Here is a 9,553-nt window from a genome sequence, read left to right as displayed (position 1 = left end):
CACTGTGTACTTTGTCCCTTTGCTACATCTCTAGCTAAGCACCCACACAGGCAGACAGTTGCTGCTTTTGTCTGTGCAACAGGATTGGAATGACAGTAGAGAAATAGTGTATTAGTGTTGAGCATTGAGAGACTCAAGGGCAAGGTTTACGTCATCATAATAACCTATCATGAAGAGTTACACTCTTTGACCTGTAATTCCTAGGAAAATCAGTACGAGGAAACATAGGAAACAGAGATTTTTCTTCAAGAACAGTAGCCTAGACAGAGATCACCTGTAGGCTGTAGCCTCAGAACCTAATGGTCCATCAGGCCAGAACAGACAGCAGCTAGGTCTGTCCGTCTACCGAGGATAATCCGCTCACCATTTCTAAGCACTTTGCTGTCAACACTCTGCTCCGTCACACCATTGTTGTCCGGACTGAGCAACATTCAACTCCATTGAAGTCCCTCTCTAACATCAGAATAGCAGCACAGATCGTGGATCAGCCAGACTAGGGCCAGGGGCAGGCCCCAAAACACTGGAGGGCATCTCACAACCCTACCAGTAAGTAAACAACAGAAAGATGGGGACTTTCCAGACCTGTGGGAAGTATATTATTAAAGTGAAAGAAAACCAATGATCATGAGAATAGATTTGAAGATAGTTGTAAAAAGCCACAGTTGGGTCATAACATTTTAATTAGCAGATGTGTGTCACTGGTTTTCAGATCCACTCTACCCTTAAACATTTACATTCAATAATGAATAAAAAATTAAGCCGTTTGTTCATTTAAAATGGTACAGTTTAAAAAATAACTTTCAAACAAATGCATGCAAATAACACACTGGTCCACAAAGAAAGCTTGGAATCAGTAGTCAAAAGTCAAAACTGTGTTGAAAGCAAAAGGAGGGTCTGTTAAAACAAAAATAAAAGCTGTCCAGCAGTAAAGAGGTTCTGGAAAGCTGATTAGAGTCTGAGCTCTTAAATACGTTGACGGTAACGAGATGGAGAGCAGCTCATAGTAACCTGATCCTGATGCTTTCACTGCACGCCTCCTCTCTACAGCCTGAGCTGCTGCTGCCTGCTTCATTTCCCTAATCTAAACGCTTTTACTGCTGTTTGGGTAGCTAGCTAGGTAGTCTAACTGCCGTCCTGTCTACTGGGCTGTGACAAACCTCGGGGAGGGTGGAGAGAGGGGCTGGGGAGAGTGGAATGAGCGGCGTGCCCATGTGGAATGGTATCTGGACACAAAGGCAGGAATCTGAGACGTCGCTGTGACGCACACAAAACCCTCATGCACTCGTGCGCACACACACACACACACACACACACACACACACACACACACTGATACCAGCACACACAGTCCCCCACATATAAGCCGTCTTGGAAGGCTTTCAACGTCATGTGCCAGTCCATGCACCGGACACAGGAATGAAACGTACTGAACATAGCCCTATACACTCTTTCACATACACACACACACACCTAAGAGTATATACACTCGACACAGAGAGCGGAGGAGAGCAGCACACGAGTCCAGCTGCGCACACACACATAGGTTGAACACACACACACACAGCTGCTCTTGGCTACCAATAATAACCAGCATGCTCTGCTGTTTCCTCAAGCAGGAACAAAAGAACAATAGTCTCCTTCGGTGTGGAGGAGCTCTGCCTTCCAGCCTGAATAACACAGCCACACCAAGCCATGCTGGAGTCACTCCCTCCCCGGTCAGACTACTCCCAATAGGGCTGCTGCAACTGTATTAGCCGTTGGACGTGTGCTGATGTATGCCCATTTTACGCTGGGGTCAAATCCAAATGTCCCCTCTGTGGAACAATAAAGTTGATTCAATTCAATTAATATATTCCTATTTCCTTATCGGAATCATAGCATCAGGTCTCTGCCCGCCCCCCGGTTTCCTGTGTCCATAAGTAGAGAGAAATCAGGACTTGAGGCTGAGTGCCTCTGCCAGCCGCACCAGTGTAATTACATCAGGTTACATTACTACTGCAGACGGTAATGATGTTGTTATTGGAGGAGTCAATATAAACCAGCTCTCTAAAAACGGCTGAGATTGAACAGAGCAAAGAGGACATGTGGTGTTTTGGAAGCAGCTTCTTCTTTCCTCTCAGCTCATCTTTCAGTTAGTGCTCTTCAGATTTCTAAGGAGAGTTTCCCATACTGTTTTCCGACTTGGCTCGTAGACAGCAGCTCAAGTCCCTGTCAGACTGTGCATCGCCGTGGAGACCTTGGCTTGCCACGTGACATCTCCGTGATCAGGGGATTTGACAGCGTGTGAAACCTGATGGGCTGGTTTACCTGCAGTGCTGTTGTCTCGTCCCTTGATCTGCCCTGTGCCACACAGGCCCAGACGTCTCCACGGCAACTAGCTGACAGACAGGACAAGCGAGCAGCAGACTTCCTGCTCCACTGCTCTGTAGTCCCGAACATCATATGGCACGAGACAAAGCTGTGCACTGTGTTGACCCCTCATAAATCACACATCACTGTCATATCCCTGCTGCTGTAGCCCTAACAGATAAACACATGCTCAGCACCAAGACACACCTGCCACGATTCCTTCCTTCCCTCCCTCTCTACCTACCTTCATCAACAGGATGTGATGAGAGTGACTGAGTTTATCGATTACACAGAGGTAGGCCTAGATCCAATGAGAGAACATGTCTGTGTGCCATGTGAGATTCGTGTGGCTCCACTGGCAGGTTTTACTCTGGTGCAAGAAGCTAAAGCCTGAGGCTTCTGTATTTCCATGGCTGAAGGCCCTACTCTAACCCACATTAGTGTTCAATGGTCTACTGCAGGACCAGGAACCTTGGTCAAATAGTACAGGCTGGAGAATCGTGTATCCATTGTGAGTGTGTAAAAAGAGAGAGAGAGAGAGAGCGAGCAAGAGAGAGCAAGAGAGAGCGAGCGAGAGAGAGAGAGAGAGAGAGATGGAAGGATGGATGGATGGAAAGAGTGAGAGGAAATAAGAGATAAAAAGGCAGCAGTGAGAGACAGGAAGACAAGCACCAGACATACATTTCTCAGGTGTCATTCAGAGAGACAGGAAATCAAAAAACGCTTCAGGGAGAACATTTACATCAAGATAGGAGCCGAAGACGAATCACCAAACGTGTATGCTCATGCTGCATAGCCTAGATATAGGGTCATTATCAAAGCTATGTAAACTCAGCAAAAAAAGAAACGTCCCTTTTTCAGGACCCTGTCTTTCAAAGATAATTCGTACAAATCCAAATAACTTCACAGATCTTCATTGTAAAGGGTTTAAACACTGTTTCCCATGCTTCAAATCCAAGTGTATTTGTCACGTGAGCCGAATAAAACAGGTGTAGACCTTAGTGAAATGCTTACTTACAGGCTCTAACCAATAGTGCAAAAAAGGTGAACAATAGGTAAGTAAAGAAATAAAACAACAGTAAAAAGAAAGTGAAAAATAACAGTAGCGAGGCTATGACAGTAGCGAGGCTATATACAGTAGCGAGGCTATATACAGTAGCGAGGCTATATACAGTAGCGAGGCTATATACAGTAGCGAGGCTATATACAGTAGAGAGGCTATATACAGTAGAGAGGCTATATACAGTAGCGAGGCTATAACAGTAGCGAGGCTATATACAGTAGCGAGGCTATATACAGACACCGGTTAGTCAGGCTGATTGAGGTAGTATGTACATATAGATATGGTTAAAGTGACTATGCATATATGATGAACAGAGAGTAGCAGTAGCGTAAAAGAGGGGTTGGCGGGTGGTGGGTGGGACACAATGCAGATAGCCAATGTGCAGGAGCACTGGTTGGTCGGCCCAATTGAGGTAGTATGTACATGAATGTATAGTTAAAGTGACTATGTATATATGATAAACAGAGAGTAGCAGCAGCTTAAAAAGAGGGGTGGGGGGCACAAAATGCAAATAGTCCGGGTAGCTATTTTGATTACCTGTTCAGGAGTCTTATGGCTTGGGGGTAAAAACTGTTGAGAAGCCTTTTTGTCCTAGACTTGGCATTCTGGTACCGCTTGCCACGCGGTAGTAGAGAGACAGTCTATGACTGGGGTGGCTGGGGTCTTTGACAATTTTTAGGGTCTTCCTCTGACAACCTGGTGTAGAGGTCCTGGATTGCAGGCAGCTTAGCCCCAGTGATGTACTGGGCTGTACGCATTACCCTCTGTAGTGCCTTGCGGTCAGAGGCCGAGCAATTGCCGTACCAGGCAGTGATGCAACCACAGTTGCAACCACAGCAACTTGAATGGTCCAAACACACCTAGACAGTGGTGAAGAGGGCACGACAAAGCCTATTCCCCCTCAGGAAACTACAAAGATTTGGCATGGGTCCTGAGATCCTCAAATGGTCCTACAGCTGCACAATTGAGAGCATCCTTGTGGACACCAAGGAACTTGAAGCTCTCAACCTTCTCCACTACAGCCCCGTCAATGAGAATGGGGGCATGGTCGGTCCTCATTTTCCTGTAGTCCACAATCATCTCCTTAGTCTTGGTTACGTTGAGGGACAGGTTGTTATTCTGGCACCACCCGGCCAGGTCTCTGACCTCCTCCCTATAGGCTGTCTCATCGTAGTTGTTGATCAGGCTGTTGTGTTGTGTCGTCTGCAAACTTAATGATGGTGTTGGAGTCGTGCCTGGCCATGCAGTCATGGGTGAACAGGGAGTACAGGAGGGGACTGAGCATGCACACCTGGGGAGCTCCAGTGTTGAGGATCAGCGTGGCAGATGTGTTGCTACCTACCCTCACCACCTGGGTACGGCCCATCAGGAAGTCCAGGATCCAGTTGCAGAGGGAGGTGTTTAGTCCCAGGATGCTTAGCTCAGTGATGAGCTTTGAGGGTACTATGGTGTTGAACGCTGAGCTGTAGTCAATGAATAGCATTCTCACATAAGTGTTCCTTTTGTCCAGGTGGGAAAGGGCAGTGTGGAGTGCAATAGAGATTGCATCATCTGTGGGTCTGTTTGGGAGGTATGAAAATTGGAGTGGGTCTAGGGTTTCTAGGATAATGGTGTTGATGTGAGCCGTTACCAGCCTTTCAAAGCACTTCATGGCTACGGACGTGAGTGCTAAGGGTCTGTAGTCATTTAGGAAGGTTGCCTTTGTGTTCTTGGGCTCAGGGACTATGGTGGTCTGCTTGAAACATGTTGGTATTACAGACTCAAATCAGGGACTTGTTGAAAATGTCAGTGAAGACACCTGCAAGTTGGTCAGCACATGCCTGGAGCACACGTCCTGATAATCCGTCTGGCCCCGCAGCCTTGTGTATGTTGACCTGTTTAAAGGTCTTACTTACGTCAGCTACGGAGAGCGTGATCACACAGTCGTCCGGAACAGCTGATGCTCTCATGCATGCCTCAGTGTTATTTGCCTCGAGGCGAGCATATATGTGACTTAGCTCGTCTGGTAGGCTCGTGTCACTGTGCAGCTCGCGGCTGTGCATCCCTTTGTAGTCTGTAATAGTTTGTAAGCCCTGACACATAAGACGAGCGTTGGGAAACAGGTATAGTATGATTCAATCTTACCCCTGTATTGACACTTTGCCTGTTTGATGGTTCGTTGCAGGGCATAGCGGGATTTCTTCTAAGCTTGCGGGTTAGAGTCCTGCACCTTGAAAGCGGCAGCTCTACCCTTTAGCTCAGTGCGAATGTTGCATGTAATCCATGGCTTCTGGTTGGGGTATGTACGTACAGTCACTGTGGGGACGACGTACTCAATGCACTTATTGATAAAGCCAGTGACTGATGTGGTGTACTCCTCAATGCCATCGGAAGAGTTCCGGAACATGTTCCAGTCTGTGATAGCAAAACAGCCCTGTAGTTTAGCATCTGCTTCATCTGACCACTTTTTTATAGACCGAGTCACTGGTGCTTCCTGCTTTAATTTTTAGCTTGTAAGCAGGAATCAGGAGGATAGAGTTTGTCAGATTTACCAAATGGAGGGAGAGCTTTGTACGCGTCTTTGTGTGTGAAGTACAGGTGATCTAGAATTTTTGTATGCGTGGAGTACAGGTGATCTAGAATTTTTGTATGCGTGGAGTACAGGTGATCTAGAATTTTTGTATGCGTGGAGTACAGGTGAATTAGAAGTGTTCCCCCTCTGGTTGCACATTTAACACATTTAACATTTGGTAGAACTGATTTAAGTTTCCCTGCATCTGGGTGAGTGGTTTCCTGTTTGCTTATTTCCTTATAAAGCTGACTGAGTGCGAAAAGTATAGCTGAAAACTCTCTAGCCAAGTAGTGTGGCCTGCAATTTATCACAATATACTCTACTTCAGGCGAGCAAAATCTAGAGACTCCCTTAGATTTCGTGCACCAGCTGGTTACAAATATGCATAGACCGCCCCCCCCTCGTCTTACCAGAGTGTGCTGTTCTATCTTGCCGGTGCAGCATATATCCTGCTAACTGAATATCCATGTCGTCATTCAACCACGATTCCATGAAAAAGGATATTACAGTTTTTGATGTCCTGTTGGTAGGATATTCGTGATCGTACCTCGTCTAATTTATTGTCCATTGATTGCACGTTGGCGAGTAGTATTGACGGTAACGGCAGCTTTCCCACTCACCTTCTGCGGGTCCTCACGAGGCATCCGGCTCTTTGTCCTCTGTACCTGCATCGCTTCCTCTTGCAAATAACGGGGATGTCAGCCCTGTTGGGTGCTTGGAGAATGTCCTGTGCGTCCTGCTTGTTGTAGAAAAAAATCTTTGTCTAATCCGAGGTGAGTGATCTCTGTCCTGATATCCAGAAGCTCTTAGTCTAATCCGAGGTGAGTGATCTCTGTCCCGATATCCAGAAGCTCTTAGTCTAATCCGAGGTGAGTGATCTCTGTCCTGATATCCAGAAGCTCTTAGTCTAATCCGAGGTGAGTGATCGCTGTCCTGATATCCAGAAGCTCTTAGTCTAATCCGAGGTGAGTGATCGCTGTCCTGATATCCCGAAGCTCTTTTTTTGCCGTAAAATACGGTTGCAGAAACATTATCTACAAAATAAGTTACAAATACCATTTTGAGAATTATTCAATGAACCATAAACAATTAATGAACATGTACCTGTTGAACGGTCGTTAAGACACTAACAGCTTACAGATGGTAGGCAATTAAGGCCACAATTACAAAAACTTGACACTAAAAGAGGCCTTTCTACTGACTCTGAAAAACACCAAAAGGAAGATGCCCAGGGTCCCTGCTCATCTGTGTGAACGTGCCTTAGGCATGCTGCAAGGAGGCATGAGGACTGCAGATGTGGCCAGGGCAATAAATTGCAATGCCCGTACTGTGAGACGCCTAAGACAGCACTACAGGGAGACAAGATGGACAGCTGATCGTCCTCGCAGTGGCAGACCAAGTGTAACAACAACTGCACAGGATCGGTAAATCCAAACATCACACCTGCGGGACAGGTACAGGATGGGAACAACAACTGCCCGAGTTACACTAGGAACGCACAATCCCTCCATCAGTGCTCAGACTGTCCACAATCGGCTGAGAGAGGCTGGACTGAGGGCTTGTAGGCCTGTTGTAAGGCAGGTCCTCACCACACATCACCGGCAACAATGTCGCCTATGGGCACAAACCCACCGTCGCTGGACCAGACAGGACTGGCAAAAAGTGCTCTTCACTGACTTTTGTCAGTTGCCAACCAGGGGTGATGGTCGGATTCACGTTTATCGTTGAAGGAATGAGCGTTACACCGAGGCATATACACTGGAGCGGGATCGATTTGGAGGTGGAGGGTCCGTCATGGTCTGGGGCGGTGTGTCACAGCATCATCGGACTGAGCTTGTTGTCATTGCAGGCAATCTCAACGTTGTGCGTTACAGGGAAGACATCCTCCTCCCTCATGTGGTACCCTTCCTGCAGGCTCATCCTGACATGACCCTCCAGCATGACAATGCCATCAGCCATACTGCTCGTTCTGTGCATGATTTCCTGCAAGACAGGAATGTCAGTGTTCAGCCATGGCCAGCGAAGAGCCTGGATCTCAATCCCATTGAGCACGTCTGGGACCTGTTGGATTGGAGGGTGAGGGCTAGGGCCATTCCCACTTGAAATGTCCGGGAACTTTCAGGTGCCTTGGTGGAAGAGTGGGGTAACATCTCACAGCAAGAACTGGCAAATCTGGTGCAGTCCATGAGGAGGAGATGCACTGCAGTACTTAATGCAGCTGGTGGCCACACCAGATACTGACAGTTACTTTTGATTTTGACCCCCCCCCCCTTTGTTCAGGGACACATTATTCCATTTCTGTTAGTCAGATGTCTGTGGAACTTGTTCAGTTTATGTCTCAGTTGTTGAATCTTATGTACATACAAATATTTACACGTTGTTTGCTGAAAATAAACGCAGTTGATAGTGAGAGGACATTTCTTTTTTTGCTGAGTTTATATTGGCACCATGTAGCCCATCTTGTTTGTCTCCAACACCAAGGTTGTTTTACATCCACAAATGATCAGAACTAAAACAACCAGATAATAATCTGTTTTACATAATCAAAGCTGCTCAAAGTTTATCACGCAATGTGTATTTAGTACGATATTCAAATGAACCATGCTGAATATTCACGAGTCCGAATAGTAAAGATCTTCTGAAACCTTATCCTCTGGGACCTCGGGTTCGACTGGTACATAGAGCCTGGTAACACTGTGCAACAAAGTGGGACTTGAAAGGGGGTTGTAGTAGATGGGACTAAAAATAAATGTTCTTTCTCATTAACCAGCCCAAGTGATTCTGAGTACAGGCACATACATTTTAAATGTGAAAACTATTTCTAAGATGCGCACTTTCAGATTTTCCAAACTCACCTGCGTTGCTCACACTTTGAAGTCCACAATGTAGAGGGGAGGTTCTAAGGGTTATCCAAATGATGATGATGGACAGAGCGATCCGCCAATTATTACTGAGAGATCAGCCAATTAAAACCAGTGGTTGTTTCGAGACCCGTTCTGAGGCGCTGTAAAACCAGACGGTTCGACAGAGAGCCGGCTGGTAGACAAAATTATGTGGTTCCTAACCCCACACTGAGACAAACCCCCTCCTCGCACTGTGGTCATGTGACCAACTGATAGCTCCCTGCTCTGCTCTCACAAAAGCCCCAGGTGGTGTTTTCCCTTTCCCAGCAACACCTGATAAGCCCCAATTAGCAGTGTGTCTGTGTGTGCCTGCTGCTCCCCTCCCAGATAGCTGTTCCATTACCCACCTGCTGTCACTGCAGCACTCACAGCTACCCAGCTCCACTTTCTCCTGCTGTAGGGGAAACCAGTGAACCTAGACATCAGTGTTTGAGATTCCTCAGACACAACATTGTCTTGTATAACTGTACTCAGGCACATGGACACATGGACATATATAGTACCCTGAGGGTTCAAAACATTAGGAACACCAATATTGAGTTGCACCCCCATTTGTCCCCAGAACTTCCTCAGTTCGTCGGGTCAAGGACTACAAGGTGTCGAAAGCGTTCCACAGGGATGCTGACACATGTTGACTAACTTGTTTCAACTGGGCCCTCACCAATGAGCTTGGAATAGACACAGCTG

At 46.8% G+C, this 9,553-nt stretch overlaps 1 protein-coding gene across 3 annotated transcripts in view; it reads right to left on the bottom strand.

Moving 5' to 3' along the window:
• LOC109898514 (sphingosine 1-phosphate receptor 2-like) overlaps nt 1-9,553 on the bottom strand; it is a 32,457-nt gene that overhangs the window by 3,962 nt on the left and 18,942 nt on the right. Inside the window, exon 1 of one of the 3 annotated variants that reach the window (XM_031834208.1) lies at nt 365-585. The exons of the other annotated variants lie outside the window; for them this stretch is intronic. The gene's annotated coding sequence lies outside the window, so the exon portion shown is untranslated. Of the gene's footprint in view, nt 1-364; nt 586-9,553 lie in introns of those variants that run through there. 3 annotated transcript variants of the gene reach the window in all.

This window comes from Oncorhynchus kisutch, linkage group LG10 (assembly GCF_002021735.2).
Source record: "Oncorhynchus kisutch isolate 150728-3 linkage group LG10, Okis_V2, whole genome shotgun sequence".
NCBI classification, from domain to species: Eukaryota; Metazoa; Chordata; class Actinopteri; order Salmoniformes; family Salmonidae; genus Oncorhynchus; species Oncorhynchus kisutch.
The sequence above is the reverse complement of the archived record's forward strand: the minus strand, read 5'-3'. Positions and strand labels throughout refer to the sequence as shown.